This window comes from Thalassophryne amazonica, chromosome 15, assembly GCF_902500255.1.
Source record: "Thalassophryne amazonica chromosome 15, fThaAma1.1, whole genome shotgun sequence".
Taxonomy (NCBI): Eukaryota; Metazoa; Chordata; class Actinopteri; order Batrachoidiformes; family Batrachoididae; genus Thalassophryne; species Thalassophryne amazonica.
In genome coordinates this window covers 74,507,169-74,525,219 of record NC_047117.1, presented here as the reverse complement: position 1 = coordinate 74,525,219, position 18,051 = coordinate 74,507,169, and the positions used below count along the sequence as shown (strand labels likewise).

Genomic DNA, 18,051 nt, shown 5'->3' with positions numbered 1-18,051 from the left:
TGTAATTTAAATGCTCTTTAAAAGAGCTGTCCTCGTACTTTCAAATAAGGCTTCTTCAAAATAGAAAAAATCATCATTAGAATTCTAATAAAATAAGACCCTCCTTATTAAAAAGTGTGGTCTTCCATTATCTTATTCTGGTTGTTCCTGTTATTTGACATCCACATCCTGCTTAAGAACATAGCCTCTGCCAAAGGGTTAGCCAAAGTCCAAATCCATATCTTTAGGACAAAGACTGTTAGGCTCGGGTGAAAAGCAGGGCTGAGCCTGCGCTGCAGCTGGAGGAGCACTCACCCCATCACCCTGTCCCCTCCTGCCGCCGGAAGGCACAGGCCAGCGGGCGCGCCTCACAGGTGGCTTCCCCTCTGGATGCACACCGGCCTCTTCTCGCAGATTTTCCCAGCTATCTGCCAAGACCCCCATTTTAGGATCGGGGTGACAGAGTGGGCTTTATTAAGTCTCTTTCCAGAGTGAAGTCAGCTGTTTGGGAATTTTCCTCTTCCTTATTTAATAATTAAGGGTGGATTATACTTTCTATTAGGAATATTCCCCAAAGTGACAGAGCGGTCCAACGCAAACTTATGGTAAGTTCTGTTTTAAAATCAGCTCACAGTGACATTTGTCTGTTTACATTGTTACCGTGCTATAGAAATGAAGGTCTGTCCCTGTGCACCGTTTCCACAGTCGTTTGTGTCATTCAACAGCACTCTTTGCCGTTTAATACGGGCATTTATTCATATTTATTTGCTTGAAATAAGCATGACTGCGAACTGTATTTTATGTGGAGCCTGACATGAGGAAAACCTCAAATTAGTGACACAATCAGGAAAGCTTGTATAACGAACACTTTAAGTGTGACTCGACTGTTTACAACACATGCTGAAAGTAATTGAGCCCTGTTAAGAAGCTTCCACCTCTCTCAGTTCTTTTTTTTTTTTTGTTTTTTTGTTTTTTACAAAAAAGGCAGTGCAATCACACGTTTTTCATATAAACTGTAATAAAGATTTGTGGTCGTGAATTGTGATTCCCCCCCCACAGTATATAAGTGGCACTGGACTATAAGTCGCACGACCTTTCAAACTAGCAAAAAAAAAGAAAACGCAACTTACACTCCAGAAAATACAGTACGTCTCAAAACTTGTTGTGGATCCTGGACAGTCACTGGTCAACTAATCCTTTGGTCAGGTGGAAAGAGGATTTGGCTTTCATGAGGATGATTACTGGTCAAACAAAATAATCCTACAGGAAAGCCCTATCAACAACCCATTACCCGTTTCACTGAGTTAAAGCTACACATCTCGTAAGGAGACTGCTGCATTTTTCTGTTCATATGGTCTAAAGCAGCTTTACAAAGACCAATGGATTTTTTTTTCAGTTGAAAGTTCAAGTTTGTGCTTGAAGAAAGAAATGATCAGCGGCTCTAGTTAAATTGATTTAGGGGCCAATGAAAAGAAAAATGAACAAATAATGGACAAAAAAGGTCATCCCCGAAAGAACGAGATCGCGAGTACAGGCGGCCGAGATGAGTTTCCTCCGCAGGGTGGCTGGGCGCTCCCTTAGAGATAGGGTGAGGAGCTCGTTCACTCAGGAGGACCTCGGAGTCGAGCCGTTGCTCCTCCACGTCGAAAGGAGCCAGTTGAGGTGGCTCGGGCATCTTTTCCGGATGCCCCCTGGACGCCTCGCTGGAGAGGTGTTCTGGGCATGTCCCATCAGGAGGAGGCCCCGGGAAAGACCTAGGACACGCTGGAGGGACGTCTCTCGGCTGGTTTGGGAACGCCTTGGGGTTCCCCCGGAGGAGCTGGGGGAGGTATGTGTGGATCGGGAGGTCTGGGCGGCTTTGCTTGAGCTGCTGCCCCGCGACCCGACTCCGGATAAAGCGAAAGAAAATGGATGGATGGATGGATAATGGACAAAAAAGGGTCGTTGAGGTGTCTGGTGCACTTACAGGTAGTGAAAGCAACAGTGATAGAAATGCAAAGTTGTACTACTCACTCATCATGGCGGATATCACTGATTGTTCTATCCAGTGAAATCATATCACTGGCTACCATGTTGAAGCCAAACTCTTTGATGGAAGACTGGACAGCGTCTTTGTACTCTGCACCCAGTATAAAAGGCTTTGATCCCTCTCCAGGACCCCCAGGGACTCCCGGAGGTTCAGGCTCCTTGAGCTCAAATTTCCCAGAAGGCCTTTCTTCAGTGTGGGGCTGTTGTAAGCATGAATATGGGGTTTAAATGTCACATACTGCTTCTCTATCACCTGGTTCTGCTCAGGTTGCTGGTTAGGAAATTGGGGAGGGTTGGCTCCTCCTTGGAAAAACAAGCAGAGAGTAATAACAACAGCTGGAGACAACACTACATTGTAGTCATAACAAATACTGAAGTCCTTCCACCTTCTTTTTTTTTTTTTAAATTAAAAAAAAAATGTTGGCGCATCCTACCATGTTTGAGTCTGATAGAGTCAAGGTCAACCTCCAACCCCTCCACACGAGGCCACGGCACCACAGGCTTAAACTGCTCTGCCAAGTTTGGTTTGGGTTGAAAATGGTCTTCCTTCAGATACAGAAGGAGCGTATTATTATATCAAGCATTAATAACATTTGTAATACTGTACAAACATTTGTAGGCACTTGTGATGGTGGTGGTAAAGGAAATGCTGTCCAAGCGGGAGTTTAAAAAATAATTCTGATTTCTAGTTATCAAAGAACCACAAAAGTATACTCAACAAAAATATAAATGCAACACTTTTGGTTTTGCTCCCATTTTGTATGAGATGAACTCAAAGATCTAAAACTTTTTCCACATACACAATATCACCATTTCCCTCAAATATTGTTCACAAACCAGTCTAAATCTGTGATAGTGAGCACTTCTCTTTGCTGAGATAATCCATCCCACCTCACAGGTGGGCCATATCAAGATGCTGATTAGACACCATGATTAGTGCAGAGGTGTGCCTTAGACTGCCCACAATAAAAGGCCACTCTGAAAGGTGCAGTTTTATCACACAGCACAATGCCACAGATGTCGCAAGATTTGAGGGAGCGTGCAATTGGCATGCTGACAGCAGGAATGTCAACCAGAGCTGTTCCTCGTGTATTGAATGTTCATTTCTCTACCATAAGCCGTCTCCAAAGGCGTTTTAGAGAATTTGGCAGTACATCCAACCAGCTTCACAACCGCAGACCATGTGTAACCTCACCAGCCCAGGACCTCCACATCCAGCATTTCACCTCCAAGATCGTCTGAGTACCAGGCCACTCCGGACAGCTGCTGAAACAATCGGTTTGCATAACCAAAGAATTTCTGCACAAAGACTGTCCATAAACCATCTCAGGAGAAGGGCTCATCTGCATGCTCGTCGTCCTCATTGGGGTCTCGACCTGACTCAGTTCCATCGTCGTAACCGACCCTGAGTGGGCAAATGCTCACATTCGCATGGCGTTTGGCACGTTGGAAAGGTGTTCCCTTCATGGATGAATCCCGGTTCACACTGTCCAGGGCAGATGGCAGACAGCGTGTGTGGTGTCGTGTGGGTGAGCGGTTTTCTGATGTCAATGGTTGTGGATCGGTGGCCCATGGTGGCGTGGGGTTATGGTATGGGCAGGGCGTCTGTTATGGACAAAGAACACAGGGTGCATTTATTGATGGCATTTTGAATGCACAGAGATGCCGTGACGAGATGCTGAGGCCCAGTGTTGGGCCATACATCCAAGAACATCACCTCATGTTGCAGCAGGATAATGCATGGCCCCAATGTTGGCAAAGGATCTGTAACACAATTCTATTGAAGCTGGAAATATGTCCCAGTTCTTGCATGGGCCCGGCATATACTCACCGTCGACATGGTCACCACCATTGATCATGTTCGGGATGCTCTGGACGCGGCGTATACGACAGCGTGTACCAGTTCCTGCCAATATCCAGCAAACTGCGCACAACAATATGAAGAGAAGGGTGGACCAACATTCCACAGGCCACAATTGACAACCTGATCAACTCTATGCGAAGGAGATGTGTTGCACTGCATGAGGCAAATGGTGGTCACACCAGATACTGACTGGTATCCCCCCAATAAAACAAAACTGCACCTTTCAGAGTGGCCTTTTATTGTGGACAGTCTAAGGCACACCTGTGCACTAATCATGTGTCTAATCAGCATCTTGATATGGCACACCTGTGAGGTGGGATGGATTATCTCAGCAAAGGAGAAGTGCTCACTATCACAGATTTAGACTGGTTTGTGAACAAGTATCTGCGGGCAAATTGGTGATATTGTGTATGTGGAAACAGTTTTAGATCTTTGAGTGCATCTCATACAAAAATGGGAGCAAAACCAAAAGTGTTGCATTTATATTTTTGTTGAGTGTATATATTATGCAAATAATAAATGTTTGAGTGCAATGGTAAGAATATAACCTGAGCTGAAAGACAGAACATACCATTCAGTGAGGTGTATGTGCCATCTTTCAACGAATGAAAATATTCTTTCCATTGCGTGAATGATTTTTTTTTTATGTGGCACTAAATAGATTAGTGTGATTAGACACTCTGGCTGGGAAGCAGTTTGCTGACACTGGTGAGTTAGGCAAAACCCTCAGAAGAGGCAGGTTGTTTTCCTTCAGTCAAACGTATCCAACCCATTATCTGACAGTGCTTTATTATTCATACAGATGTTTCTGCGAACACTACAGCTGCTAGATTTAGCCTCCTTGTGTCATGGAAGCATTTTTATAAAAAGCTAATGGAGCTGTGCAATAAAGCGAAACATATGTAACAAAAATGTACAGTAAATACTACAAAAACACTATCAATAACATTGATATTTGACCCATTGCAACATCACATACCCTGCATTTTTGCTGAGTATGTATTTTGTAGGTGGCATACAATCATCCAATCAAATGATAATGATCTATTTAGCAGAGGTAGTTAGAACCAGCTAACATTTAATAAGAGACAGCAATACAGGTTTGTAATGGCAAATTTCATCCAAATAGTGCTCCGGGCACTGTAGCTCACCTTTATGATACAATACATCACAGTTCCAGTTAGAAATGTGGCATGGCTAAACACCAAACGGTTGTATCAAAGCCAAAGTAAAAAATAAATAAATAAATAATAAATAAATAAATAACTTAAAAACCTATCAGATTTATTTTGGACGCTACTAGCTACCCTTGTTACCAAATTTCTTTTTAACATCTTTAAAAAAGTGTAAACCAATGGCTCTAGGTGCCATTTCAATATGGCCACCATGGCAGCCATGTTTGACTTCAGATAGAATAGGGGATGGGTACTGATAAGATTTTAATCGACAGATACCATTATCGATTCTGCTTCTCGAGTCCGATTCCTTATCAATACTCCTGGTGAATTTTCTGTGTGACTACAAGTAGGCCTTACACGTTTTCTATGTCAACAAAATTATGAGTCTTAAAGTAAATAAATATGAAATTGGTCACTGGAACCTTGATCTCTGGACCATAATAGAAAAAAAAAGAAGTGTAGTTTTTGTCAAAAGCATTTCCTTTCAGACTTAATGGCTATGAATGTCTCTCCATACTGAGCTGACTCAGACGGCTGCTGCAGTCTGCAGGTCTGCAGCCTACAGTCTTGGGCTGCTGCACATCAGCGCAGGATGTCTCAGTTGGGGAGGAAAAAAAAACCAAAACATTGTGCTTGATTGCAGTTTATTGTTGGTATTACGTTTGGAAAGAGGTGTCAATTTGATTTAAAGGGCGATTCAATTATGAAGTTATTAATTCCGACTGACTCTAGACTCAGTCGAGAGCAGCGCAGCGTTTGGAGCCACGGAACAGAGGTCCGATTCTCGTTTCTTTCTCGCAACAAGACAAGAGTCCCAGTTAGTCAATTAATCTGCACAAAAGTGACTCACGATTTACATATTTTAATGGCTTTGAGAGGGGTTAAGAAGCGGAGCTGCCGCTTCTGAAGAGGAGCGAGCAATGAACAACAAAGCAGCAGATCAAAGCACTGCTTCGGTGGTTCAAGGATCAAGCAAAGCCGCACTGCAGAAACGGTTGATTAAAGACCGCTGCAGGGTGTGTAATCAAGTAGAGAAATGATAATTTTTTCCGACAAACGCCCTCAAAAACAACGGCTGCTCTGAAAGACCGATAAGAGAATCGTTAAGCAAAAGGCTATCGATATCAGTGGGTCAAATCATTTCTTAACAATACCCAAAATAACCGGTTCTCGATACCAACCCAAGCTATTAAATGCAGCAGTGTGATCATGTACTTTTTAAATATAATGCAATGCTAAAATGCCCTCTGCCGCATTAGCATAAAATAGGAAACAGAATGTGACTTTCAAGAGCCAATTTTTTAAGGATCAGGCTGGCTGCAATTCAAGCTGACTCAACGAAACATTGGCTCAGAGATGGAACCTACCAAGAGACGAACTATCCCAAAATTTTTCAACCAAAACCAAATTATGACCTTGCCAGGGGTCATCAAAGTTCAAGGCAAAAATAATGCAAACAGTGATACTGCACTGAATCCCCATCTTCAAGTGGTGTAACATTCAGCACCATCAAATCCCCAAGTCAGTTTAACTATCAAGTGATTAGGTTGGGGGATCACTGGTGCTGAATATAGGGGGCGACTCAAAGTCTGGTCATTTTGCGAAATTGGCTGTATTTAAAAAGGCCCATAACTCTCTGCGCCATCAAGACCCAACACCAAATTTCAAATGCTATCAACAAATATAGGCCCTACTCTATCAAATGCAACTGAAACAAACCTGGTGTCTTGATGGCAGTGGCCACCAGGGGGCTCCAAATTACTTGACTTGTCCATTTTGAGGAAGTTAGTGCAACCTGGTGGCCTGCACCACCAGCATTTTTCAACTAAATTTGCAGTAGTGGATAAACTAACATCTCTACTTTATATAACAGTTTGCAGAATTCTGGGGACTCCTCTTATACTGGTTTGATACCCCTTTTAATCAGGTCATTGAACACATGCTGGCTAACCCAATTAGTATGATTACCACATAATGCATGCATGATCTGTGATATTTTCTTCTGATTTCTCCTTCCCTTTTGTACAATCAATCCAATACACGTGTATTGGTATAATTTGCTATGTCAATAAGCTTGTGAACATGTCCATGTTCTATAGAACATAAGACTTTTCCTGAAGTTATTTTTCCCATACCTAAATCCTCAAGTCTGCCAAGGCAAAAGCCAATTTGAGGCATATCCAGGTAAGTCAAGCATGAACTCTTGTACCGCAGATGATGGAGATTGAGAGACAAATGTCTGACTAATGACCTGATTTTAAAGGAATATCAAATCAATGACCAGAGGAAAATCCAGTGGGATTGAAATGTTGTCACATTAAGGAAGTAAAGGAGTAACTTTGCAGGGTTTTTTTTTTTATTGTTTCATTGTTGAAATTCTGAAAATGTATTTTCAAAAAAAAAAAAAAAAAAAAAACGTACATAACTATTCCCTTTGCTCAATACTTCATTGATGCACCTTTGGCAGCACTTTCAGTCTCAAGCTTCATAGTCACATCTGTCTGAGGTCAGTCACTGGACATTCGTATGCATCCATTTCACCTTTGTCCGTCCATTTTTTTTAAACGCACACTGACTACATTCGCTGGAGGAGGTACAACAGATGTTTTTTATAGCCATTTCCTGCTACATAATCGTATTTGCAATATTGACTCAGTGTTCAGTGTGACAAATCCTGTATACAGCACGGACATCCCACAAGTCCTTATTTTCATTTGCTCCTATTATATTTCATTAAGCCTCATGAACCTTCACATGACCTGTGCCCTTTAAACATAAGTCTACACTGTCCCAAGGTCACGTAGAGGACAACTGGTTCAAAGGCATTTTCATATTGTATTTCACTGTTACGGATTAATCCGTTTCTGTTGATGGTTTCTTTTCTTTTGAAATCCAGTTTAAGACATCTTTTTCACCACACTTAACAATAATTTACAGACCATTCCTATGAATACCATTTTTCTAGGCATTTACACACCACACACTCCCAAAATTTGCAAAAGATCCTGACTGAACCTCAGGGGAAGGATGTGTGATCATGAAACATGATAGAAGGCCCACATTTTTTTTTCTATTTTTCCTCCAAGACTTCCCTCTTTTTTCTCCAAATGTAGGTGACACGTCAAGAAAAGTACCAACATTTTACCAAGACAGAGGAAAGTCTCTTCACCCGCTCCCTTGTCAGCACTCGGGATCGCCACAGTGGATCCAAGGTGGATCTGCATGTTGATTTGACAAGTTTTACACCAGATGCCCTTCCCATGCAAATTCATATTACATGGGAGAATGGGCGAAGGGTGGGTTTTGAACTAGGAACCTTCCACACCAAAAAGAGCGAACTTAACTTCTTGGCCACCATCTCTGCTACATTTTGCCAAGACCATACTATATCATGTTTATGTACCATGAAATGGAAATTTTCAGTCTTCTAGGTTGAAGATTATTTGTTTTTGTTGGAAATTTTACCTTGGAAATTTTTTTACAAGGTAAAATTTTTTGGAACTGGAAACTAGTGTTGGCATAGGTTTGCACTCTATGAGCACAGTGCTCTAGTTTTAGTTTGGTTTGCTTGGCAATGTTTCCCCTCGCCTGATTTATGAGGCCAATGTGGGGGAGGAGGTGAGAGGACGCAGTAATCAAGATAACACAAGTGCTGTGCACCAAAACCCCGTTAAGACTGTTCGTTTGATTTTGCATATTATGGCAGACTGTGCACTGGAAGGCTATACAATCCACTCACTGTCCAGACTGGTTTTAAAGCATGACAGATCTGCCACAGCAAACAAACAGGTTATGTGTGAGCATGTGTAAAGTAGCTCTTCTCCACCCTCAGTCAAACTGACTTCAAAGCAAGAGCAACAGTCATCCAAGCTGGACTTTAAACCAGCACAAATGCACTAGTAGCCTTCAACATTGTTTGTCTGAGGGTACAGATCCCCAAATTTAAAGCCTTCAGACAGAGGAATACGACTAGTGTAAAACTGATGTCCTTAACTGACAGCAATAACAATCAGTAGAGATATTACTTTTGGATTCTTTAACATCAGATCACTGTCCACAAATTACCTGTAACTGTTGTTAATTGTAATTCCATAGTCATCTTTGCATTGGATTGGAAGGTCCTGCTAAATATTCTAATGTGTGTGAGTGTTTGTGCTTTAAATCCACGTTTCCATTGAGTATAGCTTCAATTTGCTACTTCAAGATTGTGCAGTTTTGCATTCATGCTCTATCACACATTATATAACGCCTAAATAGATCCTTGTCATTTGATCAGTGGTTTGTATGCATGTAATATGGGCCATTCGTACCATTTCCCCATTCTGTTCCATTTACAGTGCAATTTTGGTGCTATACATTTTGTGCTATTGCACACCGCAACCACCACGCACTCACACGAGCCACGATGGCGCTTATCTTAAAAACAAACACGGCAGGGTTGTTTTGGTGACAGACGATTTAAACGAGCTCAATAATGTCCCAGTATGCGTAAGTTGTCTGGAGACATTTGCCATATTCACTGGGATGTCTCTGTAGCTAAAATACAGGTGCTGTCGGATGAAGAGGTCGACAAATTTCTGTCACAACTTTTCACTGGCCTGAGGAAAGCATCCTCAAGCCAGCATGGCAATCGGGCTTGATTGAATGGAACAGTCCATATTTCACCTTATGAAATATTCTTACCATTGCACTCACAAAATGCATTAGATTGTAAGGCCTAGTGAGGCCTAGTTTGTAAGGTTTTTAAAATTAGAAATGATTGTTCTTTCCTCTGAGAATACTGATGGAGAAGTATAGACCAGAAGGAGTTACACTGCGTGTTTGTGGCTTTAAATAATAGCTGTTGTCCATTCAGCTGCTCCTGGTTTTGTTTGGGGTCGCGACAGCGGATACAGCCAGATCCACATCGGGCTTACACAGAGCAGATCGGCTGCATGCATGGATTTTTGTAATGTATTTAAAATTCTATTATGTACTCACAATGGACATACTAAACTCACACACGCTTTTAATGTATAGATATTCTGCATGTGAATGAGGTTTGTTCAAATATTTTCAAGCTGTGTAACAATTCATTTAATTTTGCTGAGTTTATCATCATACCAAAGATATCCTCACGTTATACGTCTTAATGCAGTCAGGTTATATGACTGGTTGATTTCACTGTCCAAATAAAACCTTTGAAGCACCCAATCCCATGATTTTGTACAATTATTTTCATAACAGTCCCTAGTTGCACAAGCATTTCACAAGGGCATCCGGCGTAAAACCTGTGCCAAATCAACATGCAGATCCACCTTGGATTTGCTGTGGCGACCCCGAGTGCAAACAAGGGAGCAGCCGAAGGGACTTACTTTACATAGAGTATTTTATGATGGCACAATCACATTATAACAAGTATATTACACTGGTCAACACGATTTTTCTTGCATGGAGTTTTTCAATGGATTTTGGGGGTGGTGAATCCAAATCTTAAGAATGCATTTCCAAAACCACTTTTACACTTGCACCCTTTTTGAGCATTATTGACCACAGTATACAATACTAAATAAGTAAAATATATTGAAGAATACACTCTGAGCATTATGCTCATCAAGGTTTGTTAAAATGGTTTGTTATGTGGAAATTGGATTTGGAGACAATGTGTGGTTTTCCCCTCTCACTGGATATTTGGGATGATTTGGGTGCTAAACGTGTTTTGAAGCACCTTACTGCCTCATTTAAGCTCTCTCTTGATGGTTCACAATAATACTCTAACTGAATCAATTAAGGGGCTCCATGTCCTATTTTCCACCCGTTGATTCCAGTACCTGTTTTCGGCCATGTTTATTGGTTATCCTTGGGTTCCCTGTCTTATAGCCTTTCTTATTTGTCTCATGTCCTCTTTTGCCCACCGTCCGGTGTCCCCATTTCCCGCCCAGTGTTGGTCTGCCACTTGTGGCTTTGTGTGTCCATCTGGGACATCCACATGGGGGGGGGGACCTGATTAAAAGGGTATCAACCAGTATAATAGGAGTCCCCAAATACTGCAAACTGTTATATAAAGTAGAGATGTTAGTTTATCCACTCCTGCAAATTCTGTTAAAAAAGGCTGATGGTGCGGGCCACCAGGTGCGCTAAACTTCCCCAAAATTGGGCAAGTTGAAAATCTTGGCGCCCCCCTGGTGGCCACTGCCACCAAGACCCCAATGTTTTTTGAGTTGCATTTGATAGAGTAGGCCTATATTTGTTGATAACATTGAAATCTGGTTGGGTGTTAATGGCGCAGAGGGTTATGGGCCTTTAAATACAGCCAATTTTGCAAAATGACCCAGACTTTGAGGCCCCCTATATTCAGCGCCATCGCTCCCCCAAGCTAATATGAAAGAGTTTCCTCCATAAGTCATTTGATAGTTAAACTGGCTTGGGGACTTGATGGCGCTGAATGTTACACCACTTGAAAGAAGGGAATTTAATGACATTATCAGTTTTGCTTATTTCTGCCTTGAACTTTGATGACCCCTGGCAAGGTCACAGTTTGGTTTTCGGTCAAAAAATTTGTGAAAGTTCGTTTCTTGGTAGGTTCCACCTCTGAGCCATGTTCGTTGAAAATCTGAGTCGGCTTGAATCACAGCCTGCCTGATCCTGAAAAAAAATGGCTCGTAAGGTGGCAATCTTGAAGCTGAACGTTCATGGTCTGTCTTGTGGTGTGCCAGGGCCCACCATGTCTTCAGCTGGGTAGCAAGGTCGATGTGCTCAATGTGCCAACTTCAGAGAAATTGCTGGAACATGTAAGTGTTGTAAAGAATGTACAGCTAACATGTGACAGTTGCGGCGGTGGGTTGCAACAGAATCATTCGTTTGCGTTCGTGTGTGGTTTTCAGTGCCCACTACCGTATTTTATTTTACCATCTTATTGTGTGTTTTTAACTGTTTGTTTTGTGTGTTTCTCCAATTTTAAAGAAAATTGACAATTTGCAAGGTTGGGTAGGATTACTTTGAAAGATACATTTGTATTACTTGTAATCTGATTACTTTTGGATTACATTTCAAAGTAATCCTACCCAACCCTGACCAATTTGTTTATACCAATTACTGAACTACTAAAATTAAAAGTGCTGCATGAATCCCATTAATTGTGTCCTGAGTGGCAACAAACTTTCCGGTCTACATAAAATTAATAATTGCTTTCAAATTCAGAGTGGTGTGAATGATATCTTTATGTGGATTAAGCTTGGTGTGGTTGGCTTTAGAGGCTAATTATGCGTATTTGCTCAGCTCCACCTTATTTTGAAACACAATGACGTACAAAGACGCAACACATGCAGGAAGCACCTGGGAATGTCACTTTAAAAGGTAGAAGAAAAAAAAAAAGTGTTTTTAATTGTGTGTGTGTGTGTGTGTGTCTCCCAAATTGGTAATTTGGTTAACATCAATTATTGAACTAATAAAATTAAAATGCTGCATGAATTCCATTAATTGTATCCTGTGTGGCAACAAACTTCCCGGGCTACAAAAAATTATCATTCTGTAAAAATCGTAGTGGTGTTAATGATATTATGTGGGATTAAGCTTGTCACGGTTGACTATGACAGGCTAATCTTTACTTATTTGCTCGCTCGGCTCCGCCTTATTGTGAAACACAGTGACGTAAGAGACACAGTAACACATGCAGGAAGCACCTGGTAATGTCACTTTATAAAAGGTAAAAAACAGTGTTTTTACTGTTTGTGTGTTACTTTGCTGTGGGTGGTGGGGGAGGCCAGTTTATCGTCAGCTGCTATCTTTGATTAACACCCCCCCCCTTCTCTTTCATAATTAAGCTTCACTTTCACTCACCCGTCTTCCAAAAGGAACGTCATCACTGACTTTCGGCGACAGAGAAGACCAGAGCACAAGGTAAACCAAGAAATGTCCCGATTACAATCAAACTCCGCAGAATAAATCCAACTCTCAGCCTCATCCTGGACGCCGCTGCCGAGGAGCGAAGCTAACCGCCAAGCTAATTCAGCTAGCTGCTGCTACCTGCTCCGACCTTCGGGCAGGATGGCAGACTGCTATTAACACGTTAACGTGACTGATGATAGACAGCTTAATTAACGAGCTCGACTCCAACACGAACCTCCTGCTGCAACGACACGCTGTAACCAGCAGGAACAGCAGCTCGTCCTGCTTCTTCTTCTTGGACATTTTCCCCCTGGTTACTGCTGCTAACAACCAGCGCTTTGGTGCCACCTTCTGCTCCGGAAGTGTGAACCACTACTATTACAGTATTCTTATGATTATCATCATCATTCACTTTCTATGTTGCTTACTCCAGTTAAGAGTCACAGGGGAGCTGGAGCCTATTCCAGCAGGCAGGGTACACCGTATATATACAGTCTACACTCTGGACAGGACACCAGTCTGTCACAGCAGTGGCGGTTCTAGACAATTTTGCTGAGGGGTCCTGGTTGGGGCCAGGGGTTTTATCAGAGGCGCACATTCAACCCGGGGCAAAAAAGACAAAGATCAGAAATCTTATTTGATTAATTTTTATTTTCATAAAACTAGTGATTAACTGTTGTAACCAAAGTGAATGGTTCAAAATATTACATTTCAGACATAAATATAAAAATTTGCGTCTGAAATGACTGTAAAAATGTTTTACATTTACAGACTGTATTGACTTGAGAAAATAATCAGCAGATGAAATGATAATGAAAATACTGTTAGGTGTAGCCTTGGTTCAGTTTCTCAGTCCAAAATTATACACATTATATACATACTGCCCTACTATTACAGCAACTCTATTCTGGGATTTTGGTGATTTGTGGCAAACTTATCAACAAATACGGGGTGGGCAACTTGTTCCAGAAACGGCCAAGAGGGGGCAGGTTTTCTTTGCAGCCACTGAGTCCACCAGGTGATTTCACTGATTAACTGATTCCATCTGCTCAAAGTGATATAAATGAATATGAATATATATGAAGTGATATTAATGAATATGAATGCACCAAGCTTGTGGCATCATATTCAAGAGACTAAAGCTGTAATTGCCACCAAAGGTGCATCAACAATGTACTGAGCAAAGGGTGTAAATACTTATGGACATAAGTATTTATATGTACATATAAGTATTTATGTACAAATAAAAAAAACCTTAGGGTTTTTATTTTTAATACATTTGCAATAATTAAAAAACTTTTCAGTGGTCATTATGGGGTGTAGTGAGAGAATTTTGTTGGAAAAAAATGAATTTACTACCATTGTTTGAAGGCTGTAAGATAACAAAATGTAAAAAGTGAAGCCACTGTGGAATACCTTCTGGATGCACTGCATATATAAGATGATGGAAGGATCAGACTTTTGTTGTTGTTTAGGAAGCCAACAAATGAAACCTCTGTGTAAGGGTGTTGGCCAAAATTTTGACCTTGTTGTGTGATCTTGGCCATTAACTGATTGTTCTCCAACTCAATCACTTTGTTCTTGGCAGACCCTCAAACATTCTATGTTTGATCAAAAATGCATAAAAAAACTCTATATACATACACACACACACGGAAAAGTGGATTGTTATACAAATAATGAATGTTTATGCGTTCAATGGTACGAATATTTCATGAGGTGAAAGCTGGAACATACGCATCATTCGAGGTAAAGCCAAGTTGAATGGCATGTTCCACTTTCACCGAATTAAATATTCATTCCATTGAAAGAATGTAAAAACATGTCATTATTTGTTTTATATAATGGCTAAAAATAGATTATCATTTGATATTTTCTTAATTTATAAACAACAGAAAGGGACTTACATTTTGGTGTTCCACTGCTGCTGTCCAAATTGTGACATGTAGTCCAGTGATGCTGTGCACTGACTTCAGACTTACATTAAAAAAAAAAAAAAAAAGACTGTGTAGTTCCTCAGTCCAACCAAAAATCACGTCAGCTTTTCATCTGAACAGTTCTTCATGCATCCAGACGGCTTACAGTGGAGTGGATTTTGTGTGTGTGTTACAAGAATTAGCAGCGTCAGTTAGCTCGTTGTCCCCCACACGTGCGTGCGCCACACACAACCGGGTCGGTGCTTGTGCATGCCTGTACTACCAAAAAAAGACACTGAGTGTACATCCTCAGTGCAGTGAAAAAAAAAAATAAAAAATCACCGTCAGAAAATAGTCCAGCTTTTCATTCTTTCTTCCTGCCAACAGCCTCCACACAGCACAGTGGAGTTTGTTTTTGTGTGTGTGTGTGTGTGTGTGGTGTGTGTGTGTGTGTGTGTGTGTGTGTGGTGTGTGTGTTACAAGAATTAGCAGTGTCAGTTAGCTCAATCAAATCATGTTTCAAATAGAGTTGTTGTCCCCCGCGCGCGTATACTCAAAGAAAAGACTGTACATCCTCAGTGCAGCGGAAAAAAAGAAAAATCACGAGAAATGAGTCCAGCTTTTCATTCCAACTTTCTGGCCAACAGCCTCCAGACAGTAAAGTGGATTTGTTTTGTGTGGGCGTTCATGCATGTGCATGCATAAGCACGTGTACGCACATGCATGGACGAGACATGTGGGTGCACATACATGCGCATGCACGAGCACGCGTGTGTGCACGAGGGCATGCGTGCGCATGTGTGTGTGTGCACACATGTACAGAGTGCAATGGTACCAAACGTATGGAACCAAATTGCACTCTGAATGCAATGCAACACAAATGGGATGAATTAATCCATGTGATATACAAAGCACCAATCAAAGGACAAGGATCTACTCAGCCGGTATATAAAAGCAAACACTAAACTCCTTCATGCCTCACTGCTCTACGCGGATAAATCAAAGACATGATAATCAGCTGGATAGCTCTCACATGACATGATTTATTAGTATTTATACACTGTATTCATGGAGGCATTTGAAGGCCAACACTTTCCACTGACATATCCAGAAATGACAGTGTAGAACCCACAAACAGTCAGGTTGAGGTGGCAACACAATTAGAACACTTAAAAGATAAAATATTCAATGGCCCCATTTACATGACCATAATAATCCATAAGTGGGAGTAATCAGATAACGGTAATAATCTTATCAGACATATACTCGTAAAAAAAGCGATAATCAGAAAAACCTGGTTACATGATTTCAGTCCATTAGTCAGATTTCTTCCAAAGTGAAGAAAGGAAAGGACCCACGGAGCAACAACATGGAGTGCAGCTCCATGTCTTGAAGAAAAAGCCGAGGAGGTGTGGTGGAGTTTGTTTGATGTCCTGGCACACAAACAGTGAGTTAATATGATGTCATGTGTTTACACCACAGCAAACTCCACTCAAATCTAGCATATATGTCTATAACATCATAGATCACCAAGAATTGCTCTTTAGAATGCTGAAACAACGCACAAAGAGACGTTGCAATCCCTTGTGCATCCACAACAGACTGTGAAAGGACACCATCCTGTGTAAGAGGCCTGGCTGGATGCACATTTGGAGGTAAGGACTGGTGGGATAGAGTGGTGCTCAAGGAATTCACCAATGTACGAACTTCAGTTATGTCTCGGAGAGCATTCATGGAACTGATGAAGGGTGTTATGAGCCCCAAGTAGACAACAGTGCGTCCCGCTGGTACCTCCAGAAATGTGAGTGGCAATTGCTTTTACACACATGCAGATGTAAAAGAATGAAATAAATCAGATTCATGGTACACATATCTGAAGAAACTGATTATTGGGAAGAAATTTAGATATGTTAATCCAATTTCACATAATCAGATAATGGTCGTTATCCAATAAAGCATATCACATTTTGCTGTTTACATGGCCATTTGAATTCAATTTATTTCATTTATACTGTACCATATCACAAGAAAGCTGCCTCAAGTTGCTTCACACGAGTAAGATCCAACCTTACCAACTCCTAGAGCAAGTAAACAGGCGACAGTGGCGGGCTGGTTGGATAATCAGATAACTCCAGTAATCAGATAATGATCGAGTTTCTGGGGAGCATGTAAACGGGGCCAATTTTACAGGCTTGAGAGGCGGCCAGGCCAAAACTAACACCCAGCAGCCCAATAATATAGTTTAACGTTCTTGAAAAATAACGTAGATGAATAACAAAAATAGAGGTAAATATCCATTAATCTGAAAAATTATTTTGGTACATCCGTAGCACTGAGGCTATTCCAAAGCCAGAGGAAATGATGAGCTACAGTTGTCTTTTATTTTCCTGTTTTGCTGCTTTGCACACAGTCAAGGAAATAAGTCCTATAATCTGATTCTGCTGGGTGCACCACTGCACATTGCTCTGTACGCTTGTTCAACCCTTCAGGATGTCTAATTATACACAGCCACATATTTGTTAAACCCTGTGTAAAAATTGTTGATTCATGAAGTTTTTCATTCAGGTTTTACCTTTCACGGAGCAGATTTCAAAATTTAAATTTCTGGATGAAATAGTAAAATAATTATTGCAAAAGGAATTTGTATCCACCTTTTACATTTTCATGTGTTTGAGGTTATATACTCAACAAAATATAAACGCAACACTTTTGGTTTTGCTCCCATTTTGTATGAGATGAACTCAAAGATCTAAAACTTTTTCCACATACACAATATCACCATTTCCTTCAAATATTGTTCACAAACCAGTCTAAATCTGTGATAGTGAGCACTTCTCCTTTGCTGAGATAATCCATCCCACCTCACAGGTGTGCCATATCAAGATGCTGATTAGACACCATGATTAGTGCACAGGTGTGCCTTAGACTGCCCACAATAAAAGGCCACTCTGAAAGGTGCAGTTTTGTTTTATTGGGGGGGGGGATACCAGTCAGTATCTGGTGTGACCACCATTTGCCTCATGCAGTGCAACACATCTCCTTCGCATAAAGTTGAAGAGAACACCTCTCCAACATGCCAAACGCCAGCGAATGTAAGCATTTGCCCACTCAAGTCGGTTACGACGACGAACTGGAGTCAGGTCGAGACCCCGATGAGGACGACGAGCATGCAGATGAGCTTCCCTGAGACGGTTTCTGACAGTTTGTGCAGAAATTCTTT

At 41.3% G+C, this 18,051-nt stretch overlaps 1 long non-coding RNA gene across 1 annotated transcript; it reads right to left on the bottom strand.

Moving 5' to 3' along the window:
* Positions 1–1,966: 1,966 nt before the first annotated feature.
* Positions 1,967–13,021, bottom strand: LOC117526307. The gene is made up of 3 exons (XR_004565256.1): positions 12,868–13,021; positions 2,442–2,553; positions 1,967–2,310 (listed from the first exon to the last, which is right to left on the bottom strand). It is a non-coding gene; the product is annotated as an uncharacterized LOC117526307 (long non-coding RNA).
* Positions 13,022–18,051: the final 5,030 nt, after the last annotated feature.